The sequence below is a fragment of the Tupaia chinensis genome, unplaced genomic scaffold (genome assembly GCF_000334495.1).
Source record: "Tupaia chinensis unplaced genomic scaffold, TupChi_1.0 Scaffold000215_1, whole genome shotgun sequence".
Taxonomy (NCBI): domain Eukaryota; kingdom Metazoa; phylum Chordata; class Mammalia; order Scandentia; family Tupaiidae; genus Tupaia; species Tupaia belangeri.
The window spans coordinates 3673713-3686910 of record NW_006159690.1 but is presented as its reverse complement, the minus strand read 5'-3'; the positions used below and the strand labels follow the sequence as shown (position 1 = coordinate 3686910).

General features: G+C 38.6%; 1 protein-coding gene across 1 annotated transcript in view; it reads right to left on the bottom strand.

The window, feature by feature from the left end:
* The window catches only part of UBE2U (ubiquitin conjugating enzyme E2 U), an 87957-nt gene that overhangs the window by 43194 nt on the left and 31565 nt on the right, over positions 1–13198 (bottom strand). The window lies entirely within an intron of this gene.

Here is a 13198-nt window from a genome sequence, read left to right as displayed (position 1 = left end):
CAAAAAAAAAAAAAAAAAAAGAATTGAAATTCACTTAATTTTTACACATAATCTGGCCATTTTCAAAGAGTTAAAAACCACTCTTTGATATTTGTGCCTGCATTTTTTCCTTGCCTAATGTTATACCATGTCCTAAGGGGAGAGCAAAGACTGCTACAAAATATGAAGTGAGAATTATCAAGCAGTCTTGTAAATAACTGTATTTCCAAATATTTTTCTTAAAAACATTTTGGACACAGATTCTCAACATTCTATAAACAAAACATTACTTAGGAGTATTTTCCAGACTGGTGGAATCACCATGAACTGGATTAAACAGATGTCCAAACTTTAAATGTAATATGCTTTATATCTGCCTTCCAATTTAAGTTCCTTGGTCTTTAGAAAAAGAAGAAACTTCTCCGAACAAGACTATTAGCATTAATTTTTATAGGTAAATCATAGCAACACCAAAATAAATATGTGACCTCATTTTGAAATTAATGGGGCAATGGCTAAATGTGTTAATGCATTCGTTTGTCTAAACACAAATTAAGGACTCCTAATTTTAAAACCAACATTTTTCAAATGCTTTACTACTTTTGCAGTCACACTTACGGAGACATCTGAAACTTAAAGATAAATGAATCATTCCTATTATTGCTTCCAGAGCTGTATTCTGAGTCTTACACTACTAAATGATATACTAAACTAACATTAATTTGCCAATGAAAGGTTTCGGCATTTGGCAATAGAGGTAACAAAATGAAAGGCTGCATTATATCTCCTGCACGAAAAAGCTTGTGATCAATTTGCTGTCACAGATCATTTAGCAGACAACAATGACCCAGGAGGAAGGAAACTGTCAACACACCGTCTTGTGGAAAAAAAATACACCATCTTTAAGCACAATCGTCTCCATTGTTTTTTGTCTGTTTGACTGCAACCCGTGACCTTCTCCCTTCCCAGGGGTGTCCTGTTCAATTTCAAACAGTTAGCCTTCAGGGGATTTTTTTGTTTCCACCAGAATAATTAAAAATTTTACCCTAAAAGGTATGAATTGAGTAGAGTTTGAATATACAAAGCAGAACATCTTAGACATTTTTGCCTTTTCAATCCTATAAAGGAAATGGCCCTTACAAATAAGAGAATAGTAACTGCGTTTCTTTACTATTATTCAGATCAACTACTAAGATTAAGGGATATTTACAACATAAATATACAAGTGTTTAGTTTCCATCAATAAAAGGAGCTTACTGAGTATTACTATTGACACTATGAATACAAACAAGTAAAAGACATAATTTTAGACTGAATATTAGTTTATCATTCTGTTGGAAAAATAGGATATATAGCTGCACTAGTGAATAGAATCGCTTTGTGTAGTAACGCAGCAAAGTGTTACACTGTGTAACACAGACATTTCGACAGCCCAATAAAGATACCTCACTGGCCATAGCAGTAAGCAAAAGAAGTCAAAAGAGGGGAATGTAACCATTTGGAAGCCATCAGAGAAAGATTCGCTTGTGATATGAGCCTGGAAAAAGGAAAGAGGCATAGGCCAAGAGAGTATTAGCAATACTCAAGCGGGAAGGAGCGTGGTGTGGGTATATTCTTGTAACAGAGGATGTCGGGAGAAGGGAATGATTGTACTAAAATACATGACTAAAGGGGCGAGTTCAAATTTGGAAGCATGAAATTTGATAAAATAAGTGATTCTAAGCAGTGCAGAGTCTTCAAATTTAGGCCAAGAATGGGCTAGAGTTGATTCAGTAATCTTGATTCATTAGGTAATAGTCGTTCTTGAATAAGGTGAATGTATTACAACATCGCTGTTGGAGTAAGAGTTTTCTCTGGGAGCAGTATGCAGGGTGGCTTCTATAAAACAGATTAAATGCAAGGGGTACAGTTAGGACACAAATGTAATAATTCGGGCATGAGATTCTGAGAGCGAATAGAAGAGTGGGAGCAACGGTTATAAAGGGGAGAAGAATCCACGACAATGCTAAAGAAGTTACTGAACTGGTCGGTTGACAGGATGTGAAAGGTGAAAGAATGTTAGGGTCAAATATTCTTCTAAAGCCCAGAAGACTAGTTTTTCTATTAATAGAAATCATCAAAAGGAACTGAAGTAAAATATGAGTTTAATTTTAGACATGGGTTTTAGGTGGTGATAGGGCAGACAAGTCAAAATGACCTTTAGGAGTGTGAGTGAGAAAACAGGACTGGAAATAAGAGATTTGGGTCAAAACAACATAAAAGTTGATAGATGAAAACATCAGGGAAAACAGACTTTAAAAGCGTAAGTGTTTGAAGAGAAAGAGCAGAAACCAACTCACTGTTAAGAGGCGCTAGTGAGGGCAAGAGAACGGTTCACTAAGGGAAGCAGAAAGTCATGGTAGGCTATTTCATGGAAGCAAGACTGCAGCCCCAGCTAGAGCCTCATGATTAAAACCTTAACTGTCTGTTGTTGGGACATTCCTATTATTACCTAGTCCTCAGTATCAGGGCTGAGTGCTGGGTTTACAATCAGCTGACCTGGGTTAGAACCCTCTGGCATGGCTACTTGTTAGCTAACTCTGAACAAGATACCCCACACTGAACACTGAACTCCACATCTATTTACTTATCTGTAAAATGAAGAGAACTTTCTTAAGCAATTGTGAGCAGTCGAGCATGAAAAGAGCCAAGCTGGGACCAGCAGTTAGCGTAATGGCTATGTTGCTGGACTCCCATGTAGTCGACTGTGGTTCACGTCCTGGACCCAGTGGCTTAAACTCACGCCGGGTGTGTGTGCATGCGTGCCCAAGATCCCAAGAGGAGAATGGAGGAGAAGGGATCGTGGCATAGCCATCCCCCCTGGGGAGTGATTTCTTGCTTTCTGTCTCTCTCTCTCTGTCTTTCTGGCGAGCGCATGCACCCTATGACAAAAACCTCTCCAATAAAAAAAAAAAAAAGAGCCAAATTTAGCATCTCTTCAGCACTCAGTATCAGTGGATCTCAGCAACTGCCTAAGTACCTCCTCATTTCTCTCCTGCTAACTCTAAACGGTTTCCTAATTGTTTTTCAACCTCAATCTGTCCCTATTGGAGGTTATCATGGCTCTGCTTGAAAACCTCAAACCACATTTCTTAATCTAATTCTATAGGATGAAGTCTAAATACTTCCAAATAGAAACTAAGGCTCTTCAATACGGTCATTTGTTCCTAATCCTTTCTTCTGCTATTCATCTCCACACCCAGAGGTTCTATCACATGGAATTGCCTGCAGATCCTGAGCATATGAACATTACATTTGTGTTTCTAGGCTAACTGTTCTGTCTGGGGACTTTTTTCCTTCTGTATCTGTCAACCCTTATTCATCAAGGTTTGGGCCCAGTTAAAAATATTTTGTCTATGAGGGTTATTATAGGGACATTGTGGTTTCCTCCTCGATATCTATTTCATTCTTCCTCCATTAGGAAGGAAGAAATGAGGTCTGATGCGACTAACTCCACTCTAAAGCGGAGTCTGGTAGGTTCTGGGCTATCTTTCCATGGTGCCTGTTTTAGGGACAGAAACTTGACCTAAAAGATCTAATTAGAATGATGCATATAGTAACTTTCTAGTACTCTTGCTATCTGGGAGAATCAGTCCTCTAACTTTGTTCTTCAAGATTGGCTTAGTCTAGGTCCTCTGCACTTCTAGACACATTTATTTTTTTTTTAGAGGTTTTTGCTACAGGGCGCGTGCACTTGCCAGAAAAAGAGAGAGACAGAGAGATAGAATGAGAGAAATCACCCCCCCCCCCACCCCTGGGATGGCCACGTTGTAATCCCTTCTCCTCCATTCTCCTCTTGGGATCTTGGGCACGCACGCACACGCACCCAGAATGAATTTAAGCCACCAGGTCTGGGATTCGAACCATAGTTGACTATGTGGGAGTCTAGCAACATAGCCATTACGCCAACTGCTGGTCTTGTCTAGATACATTTTAGAAACAGGGAAAAAAAGAAAAAAACTACTGAGATTTAGATTGGGATTGAATTGAATCTACAGATTGAGGAAAAACGGACATTATAACAATATCAAGTCTTTCTGAAGCCACATATTTTATATATTTTTATTTCTTTAGGTCTTTTTAAAACATTTCCCTAGGGACCAGCAGATGGTGTAATGGTCATGCCACTGGACTCCCATGTAGTGGACCGTGGTTTGAGTCTTGAACCCAGAGGCTTGAAACTCACACTGCACGTGTGTGCGTACATGCCCAAAATCCCAAGAAGAGAATGGAGGAGAAGGGCTTGTGGCATGGCCATCCCAATGGGGGGTGATTTCGCTTTATAGCAAAAATCTCTCTCTAAAAAACAAAATGAAGCAAAACACATTTTCCTCAGAAATATTTTGTTTTTAGTATTGAACTGATACATCTTTTGTTACATTTCAATATAAATGTTCCTCTTGTAGAGTCCTTGCTATATTCACTTACTAATTTTTAAGCTTTGTATATTCATTTGGATTTTACTAAGTACAGATTTGTGTCATCTGTGAATAAACATAATCTAATTCACCCTTTCCAAATGTTTTAGCTTTTGTTTCCTTTTCTTGTCTCACTGTATTGACAAATAACTCCAGTATAATGCCGAATACAGTGGTCATTGCATATTTCATATGAGGTTGGCTATTGGATTTTTGTAAATTCTCTTCACTGGAATAAAAAAATACTCTTCTATTCTTAGTTTGCTAAGAATTTTTATAATACATTTTTATAATGGGGATTAAATTTTAGCAAATACCTTTTCTGGATTCATTGAGATGATTTCTTGACTTCTCTCTTTATAAAAATGTACAACATAATGTGTAACATGATGTTTCTCATTATTAAGCTAACTTTGATTTCTTGTAATAAACCCAATTTGGTCATTATGTATTATTCTTTTTTTATATATAGATGGTCCTTGACTTACAATACTTTTCCTTACAATTTTTTGACTTTATGACTTTCACCTGAATGAAACTACTTTGAATTTTGAGATATTCAATACTTTATTTAAAACAAGCTTTATGTTATATTGGGTCATCAGGAAAGTCATGATACATTTTTGCATAGCATAGAAAAATACATCATGACTTTCTTGATGACCTAATATATTTTGCCCAACTGTAGATTAATGTAAGTGTTCTGAGCAGATTTAAGGTAGCCTAGGCTAAGCTCTGATGTTCAGTAGGTTCCATGTATTAAATGCATTTTTGACTTACAATTTTTAAATTTACAGTGGGTTTGTCAGGACACAACTCCATTGTAAGTGAAGCATCTTCAGTTTGGTAATGTTTTGAATAGGATTTATGTACTATGTGTATAAGATGTATTGTCCTATAATTTTCCTATTTGTAATAATCCTTTGGATTTAAAATCTGAGTGTAGAGGTTTTGAAATATCCCCAATTTCTTTATTCACTGAAAAAGTTTCAATATTGTTTTCTTTTATTTTGAAATAACTTTTGGAACTGGCATGTAGCATGGTGGTTAAGGTACCAGATTCCCACACAGCTGACTATGGTTCGATTCCTGGACCTGGTGGCTTGCTTTCTCTCTTCCTCTTTCTCTCTCTATGGTCAAATTAAATAATAATAAAAATACATAAAGTTAAGTAAACAATTTATAAGAAAGAAAGAACTTTTACAAATCTTGACTTTTTCAAGATAATGCCACTACCACTTATTTACCTCAGAATAGCACGTCATCTCTGATTAAAGCTGTAAGTGCTTTTTACGTGTTAACTCATTTTTTTTATTCGAGAGGTTTTTGCCATAGGGTGCATGCGCTCGCCAGAGAGACAGAGAGAGACAGAGAGATAGAAAGTGAGAAATCACCCCCCATGGGAGATGGTCACGCCACAATCCCTTCTCCTCCATTCTCCTCTCAGGATCTTGGGCACGCATGCACATGCGCCCGGCATGAGTTTTAAGCCACCGGGTCCAGGACGCGAACCGTGGTTGACTACGTGGGAGTCCAGCGACATGGCCATTACGCTAACTGCTAGTCCCAATGTGTTAACTCATTTGATCTCCAGAGATGATTCTATAAAGTTGGTACTATTATCATTACTATTTTACATATAGAGAAATAGAGACAGGGGAGTTAATTAACTTGTCTTAAGTCACATAGTTATTAAATGGGAAAACTAGGATTCTTTCCCGTTATATTAAACTGACCCTCAAAGCGTGTACGTGTGTGTACATGTGTATAAAATGTAATATCTATTTCATGACCCCATTCTATTTATTTTTTATTGTAAAAAAACCCATAATATCTTAGCCATTTCTAAGTGTATTTATATTTTTGTACAACAGATCTTTGCATTTTTTTAAAGAATTATTTTATTTAACTTTATTTATTTTAATTTGACCATAGAGGTACAGCATGAAAGTGAAAAAGTAAGCTGCCAGGTCTGGGACTAGAACTGCTGTTGGCTATGTGGAAGTCCAGTGCCTTTAACCACCATGCCACCTGCCAGCCCCAACTTTTTCATCTTTTAACACTGACTTTCTATATCAAATTTTTCACTTTTTAAAAAAATTCATGAACATGAGAGTGAAAAACAGAGAGGAGGAGAGTTGAACAGGCTCCATAGAACCTGGTCATGCTGTGGATCCCTACCCTCAGTCATCAGCCCATCATATCTTGGGCACTCTTGTGCATGCTCTCTGCATTTCAAGCTGACTGGGTTGGGGATTTGAACCATGGTCGCATGTGGGGTCCAGCTTTCCTTGAGCAGCATATTGCCACTACACCATAGAGCCAGTCCCTTCACTTACTTTTGACATTAGCAAATACAAGTCTCCAGAATCATGTCCAAAAGCTGTATTTTGGGTATTATATACCTAAACCAGAATTTATTTAATCGATCTATTCTGTTGGATATTCTGTTTGCAATTTCTCATTACAAACAATTCTATGATTAACATTCCTAGAATCTATCTTTCCATGCATGTTTGATTATATCATTAAAGATAAATTTCTAGAAGTGTCAATGCTATAGCAAAGGCGTACACTTGTCTTAGGACTTTTAATAGGTACTACAAATGTAATATGTTTCTCTGTCTACATTCCTTAAATATTATCTTGTGCCTGCTGCTTTAAATTATTTAGCCGGTCACTTGTGTGTGCATATTTAGCATTTTGGACTCTGTCTCATTTTCCTCTCTTCTTGGTTATCTAACAAGCAATTCTCCTCTTCCTTTCCTGCTTTGGTTTTGTATCTCAGCTCCCAGTACTCACACTGTAGTTGTCTCCTGGAATTCCTGATTCATTTTGCCATCTGTTCAGGATGTCAGGCTTTGGTAAGTATGCCCTCTCACACCTTCATGTTCTTGGAAGGTGCTGTTCCCTTTGCCTCGAATGCCCGGTTTCTTTAGACTACAGGTAACTTCTTATTCTGCCTTGAGAAGTCACCTTAGACTGGCCTGACCACAGTTGTGCAGGCTTTAGGGTGCTACCACTCAATGCTGCAGCCATGTGGGGAGCCCTGGGACCTGGATCTTGGATTGACCTGAACTCACTGGGCATGTTTGTGATCTTGGCTGACTAGAGAGCTAGAGGGAGGACTGCAGAATGATAAGATTCTGTCTTCTCACTCACTCTCTTTCTTTCTCTTTCTCACGAAAGAAAGAAACAAACTTAATTTTAAAAAAGAAAATAAAGAAATCACCTCAGGTATCATCCCCTTCTAAAAGCTGGCCTTGGGACCAGCAGTTGGCGTAATGGATATGTCACTAGACTCCCATGTAGTCGACTGTGGTTCGAGTCCCAGACCGGGTGGCTTAAACTCACGCCAGGTGCATGAGTGTGCGTGCCCAAGATCCCGAGAGGAGAATGGAGGAGAAGGGATTGTGGTGTGGCCATCCCCCCGGGGGGTGATTTCTCGCTTTCTGTCTCTCTGTCTCTCTCTGTCTTTCTGGCAAGCGCATGCGTCCTGTAGGAAAAACCTCTTAAAAACAAAACAAAACAAAAAAAACCAGCTGGCCTTTACATATGCCTTCAGGGACATCCCACACCAAGACTTCTATTTTTCCCATGTCCCCCCAATACCTCATCTTCTATCATTGCACTCACTATATTTACGTAATGCAACAATTAAGAGGCACAGCCCAATGAAATGTTAGATTACAATGAAGGAGGTAGCTCTAGAGATAGATGATTTACAAAAGAGTAAAGACCTCTAAAGGAAGCCTAGGTAAAAGTAAGAGCCACAGGAAGAAGTTTCTGCTCAGTATGACTCATTTTAAGTATGACTCATTTTAATTTAGCATTTGTCCCATAGCCGTGATCCTGGTATTTGTCCTGTGGCTTCCCAACTATATCCTCTGGGGGAAGATCTTCCCTACATTGGTCTTATAAGACTGATAATAAGGCCTACTTCTACTGTCTTGTCTCTACCTCAGAGAAGGGCTTCTAGTCCTAGAGTATAACTTCTATGAGGTTGGGGACCACACATTATTTACGAGTGTATCCCCAATACTTGGGTACAATGCTTGTATAGAGTAAATGTTCAAGAATGCATTCTGAGGGACCAGCAGTTAGTGTAATGACTATGATGCTGGACTCCCATGTAGTCGACCGTGGTTCGAGTCCCGGACCTGGTGGCTTAAACTCACACCAGGTGCGTGTGCGTGCATGCCCAAGATCCTGAGAGGAGAATAGAGGAGAAGGGATTGCAGCATGGCCATGCACCCTGGGGGGTGATTTCACTTTCTGTCTGTCTCTGTCTGTCTTTCTGGCAAGCGCACGCGCCCTATAGCAAAAACCTCTCAAAAAGAAAAAATAAAATAAAGAATGCATTCTGAAATATATATGAATAAGTAGCTGTTCTCCCAGGGCCTGAAAACCTGCCCCATAACTCACAGATGGTATTTTACAGACCATGTACAAATATCCCAAATTCAAGTCAACTTCGATTACTGAACATCAGTTGGATTTCCCCAACTGTATTCTAGCCAGTTTACTAAACATTGCCTGAGTTTTGTTGTCTTTTGGAAACAGGGTTGCAATTTCCTGGCTATGTCTCTGAAATATGTTTCTACAGCCAGGTCACCAAGCAACGCAAAGTTCTAAGCAGATGGTGCTAGATGGACATGAGGCTGTGAGCAGCATCTCTCTTTGAATAATTTCTTTGGGACCTTATTGTGAATGTGCTATTGAAAAAATAAATATAGGAACCAGCAGTTAGTGTAATGGCTATGTCGCTGGACTCCCATGTAGTTGACTGTGGTTCGAGTCCCAGACCCAGCAGCTCAAACTCATGCCGGGAGTGTGTGCGTGCCCAAGATCCCAAGAAGAGAATGAAGGAGAAGGGACTGCAGTGTAGCCATCCCCCAGGGGGGTGATTTCTCGCTTTCTGTCTCTCTGTCTCTGTCTTTCTAGTGAGCGCATGTGCCCTATAGCAAACACTTCTCCAAAATAAATAAATAAAAATAAAATATAAAAATAACTGAACTCAATTTTAGAACAAGCATAGTAGGGGCAAAAATAACTTACCGATACATAATAAATTGCAGACAAATATACATTAAGAGTGTAGAGAGTCACTGAAATCTAGATCGTACTGCTTCAATTGAGTCCTCTGTAAAGACTTTTCTAGAGAGTTCAGACTGGCACAAAATGAGTGTGCCATTTATCCTTTATCTGGGTCAGAGGCCTAGTCTGTTCCTATTGCCTTATTAGTAAATGCTAGCATTTATTTTTATGTGATGCAAATAATTTTACCACTAGTCAAAAGAGTTTTTCGATACTCTATGGACACTCATGTTTTAAAAGCAGATAAGATACTGTTGATGCTTTGAGCAATTTATCATAGGACTATTTTGTGCCAGGATGGTCAATTGGTTTTGCACCATGTTGACACCATTAAAGGGCAGCATGTCCTCTGCTCGGTCCCAGTATATTGTACTGTTTACTAGATTATATTGATCTTGACATTTTTCAATATTGTTTCACAAACAGAAGCCACTTACGTTACCCAATTGTACTCATCTGTTACATGGAACCAGTCAAGGAGACCTGAGTTAAAGTCACTATCGGGTTGTTGGAAAAGTCATGATGAGCTTTTCTGTACAAAAACGCACCATGACTTTTTCAACAGCCCGGTACTATTTCAACACTAGTTAATTGACTGTTCTCTCCATCTGATTCACTATCAACATAAAGTTAATGGAAATGCTCAAGAGACTAAGTACCACAGAGCCATATCTGAGATTTTAGATGTATACCTTGTTCAGGTGTTTGTGACTGAACTGACATCACGTTGTCAGGTTGTCTCCCCAAAATTATGATGGCTGCAGCCCTAACTTTAATCATCTTCCTCTAGAGGAACCAGCAGATGGTGTAATGGCTATGTTGCTGGACTCCTACAGTCGTCGACCGTGGTTCAAGTCTGGGACCCGGTGGCTTAAAACTCACACTGGGTGACTGCATGCATGCCCAAAATCCCAAGAGAAGAATGGAGGAGAAGGTACTACAGCACGGCCATCCCCCCTGGAGGATGATTTCTTGCTTTCTGACTCTGTATCTCTCTGGTGAGCATACACACCCTATAACAAAAGTCTCTGAAAGAAAAAGAAAATCATCTTCCTCTAGAACCTTATCTTCTCCTAAATTTTTGGGGGCTTTGTGACTTACAATGGCTTGTCATTTTGACAATACACTTTTCATTTCAAAAATATAATGCAAGAGTAGGTAAGTTCATATAGTTACATTCAATTTTAATTCAATAGTCTAGAAAGAATTTAGTTTTCTATCTTTTTCTGAAAACATTTTTAAAAGGTATTGTTAAAAATGATACTACTTCCTTTTCTTCATAAAAATATAAAAAACTTAATTATGATGGAAAATATGAACAGCTTAAATCAATAGTTCTATTGGTAAATATACTGATGTATGACTGTATATTTTAAAAAACTTACTTGATAAATTCTTGTGAGTCTTCAGGTAACTCTAGGCTGTCATATTGTGCTGTAAAGACAAAAAATATGAAAGGATCCTCGTTTACTTGGAGATTGGATATATAGCTTTATGTGCACTATTTCCAAAGCCTCAATAAAGTGGTAATAAAGGAGCAAAAATAAAGTATAAAACCTCAAGGAGAGCAAAAGAAAGATGACGAGAATTTTGTTCTAAGATAGAAAGCAGATGTCAAGTGGTAACTGTCTTAGCAAGCTATAGACATTTGAAACCTAACTGCATGATGAGAGGCCAATAAAAAGCAAGTGGGTTTGCCTGAAAAACAACTCAGGATTTGAAGGTATCAGATACCTCTGAAGGGGGGGGGGGCAAGAGGTAAAGCATGCATACAAAGGCTTAGACACTCATCCGTGTGACCAGATGATCACCACTGCCTCGGAAGGAGGGAGGACGTTTAAACACTGGAGAAACCGAGTCAGAAAGACTCAGGACTGGAGGACACTAGGCACAGTTAGAACAGGAGTATGGCAAGATTATGAAAACAGGGAATAAAGCAAATAATACCAAACAGGCAAGATTCCTGACCCTCTTCTCTTGTCCAGTTCTCATTATATAATAAATAATCCCTTCTTTGTCTGCCTGTCTCTTGTGCAAGACTAGAAGATTCCACTCAGGAGAAATAGTGAAGTCTAACAAAATGGTAAGGTTTTCATTGAATAACCCTATAATAAAGTAACAACAAGTCCAGTCTGTATTCAGAACTTCTGACTTTTTTTATTTTGAAGGTTTTTGCGTACTCCACAGAAAGAGACAGACAGAGACAGTGAGAGGGAAGGTAAGAAATCACCCCCCTGATGGGGGGAAGGGTCACAGGATGAACCCTTCTCCTTCATTCTCCTCCTGGGATTTGGAGCATGCACATGTGCCTGGTGTGAGTGTCAAGCTGCCAGGTCCAGGACTTGAACTGCTGTCAGCCATGTGGGAGTCTGACACTTTAAGCACTATGCTACCCTAAGAACTGATTTTTTTAATAGACCATCATCCTATGTCTATCAAATAAATGGACAAAGATCACTAGACATTTGAAGAAAGTTAATATCATAAAAGACAACAACCTAAACAAATAAATAAGGAGAAAATAGGAAACAGAAACACATTTTTCTGGAAATTTCCAAGAACATGTAATTTTAAAACTCAGATAGATGGATGATAGACTAAAGTTTAATTTTAAAATGAAAGGATCAGAGCAGTAGATAACATCCCAAGTAGCAGCAAGTCTAGAAGAGACAACAGAGAAAATGAAAGGGGAAAAAAGTATTGAAAAAAAATCACTGCAAAAATTCCCAGAATTGAAGGACTAGAATTTACCATTTCAATAGTTATCAAATGCCCTCTATGATAAGCGAGGGGATAGAAAAAGAATACACCAAGAAACATTATCAAGAAATCTCAGATCACTGGGAATAAAGAGAAAAGTTAAAATCTCCCAGAGAGAATAAATCACATGTGAAGAATTGCACATCTGAATGAAATTAGACTTCTTGGGAGCAACACTAGAAACTAGAAGGTAATAGGGTCGTAACAATTCTGAAAGAAAATTATTTCCTAATAATTTAATATTTCCTAATAACTTAGTAATAGCTAAATTATAATTTAGTAAAACTAAGATTTAACCAGACTATGAGCATATGAGAGTAGAATTCTGTATAAGGCATGCAAAGTCAGAGAAGATTCAGCTCCTATGCACTACTAAGCTCCTAGTAGATGTGCTTCAGCAAAACAAAGGAGTAAATCAAACACGAGGAAAATGAGGGAGCAAGAAGGCCCTCCAACTTAGGAGACAGACAAAAGGGGCATCATAGCATACCCGCAAGAGAACTGCCAATTGACATCTAAAACAGGAGGGTGAAGTGCCACAGAAAGACGTCTCCAAGGGAGAAAAAATATAACTGATTGAATACTGGGCATTGTTTTACCTCTTTGTCAGAAAGTGTTGGAGACAAATAGATAATAGATATATAAAAACAAGGGGATGAGGGACCAGCAAATGGTATAATGGTTATGTCAATGGACTCCCACATAGTCAACTGAGGTTCGAGTCCCAGCCCTGGTGGCTTAATCTCACGGCAGGCACATGTGTGCGCATGTCAAAAATCCTGAGAGGATAATGGAGGAGGAGGGATTGTGGCATGGCCATTCCCCTAGGTGGTAATTTCTCACTTTTTGTCTCTCCAGAAGGCATGTGCCCTATAGCAAAAATTTCTCTTCAAAAAACAAACAAA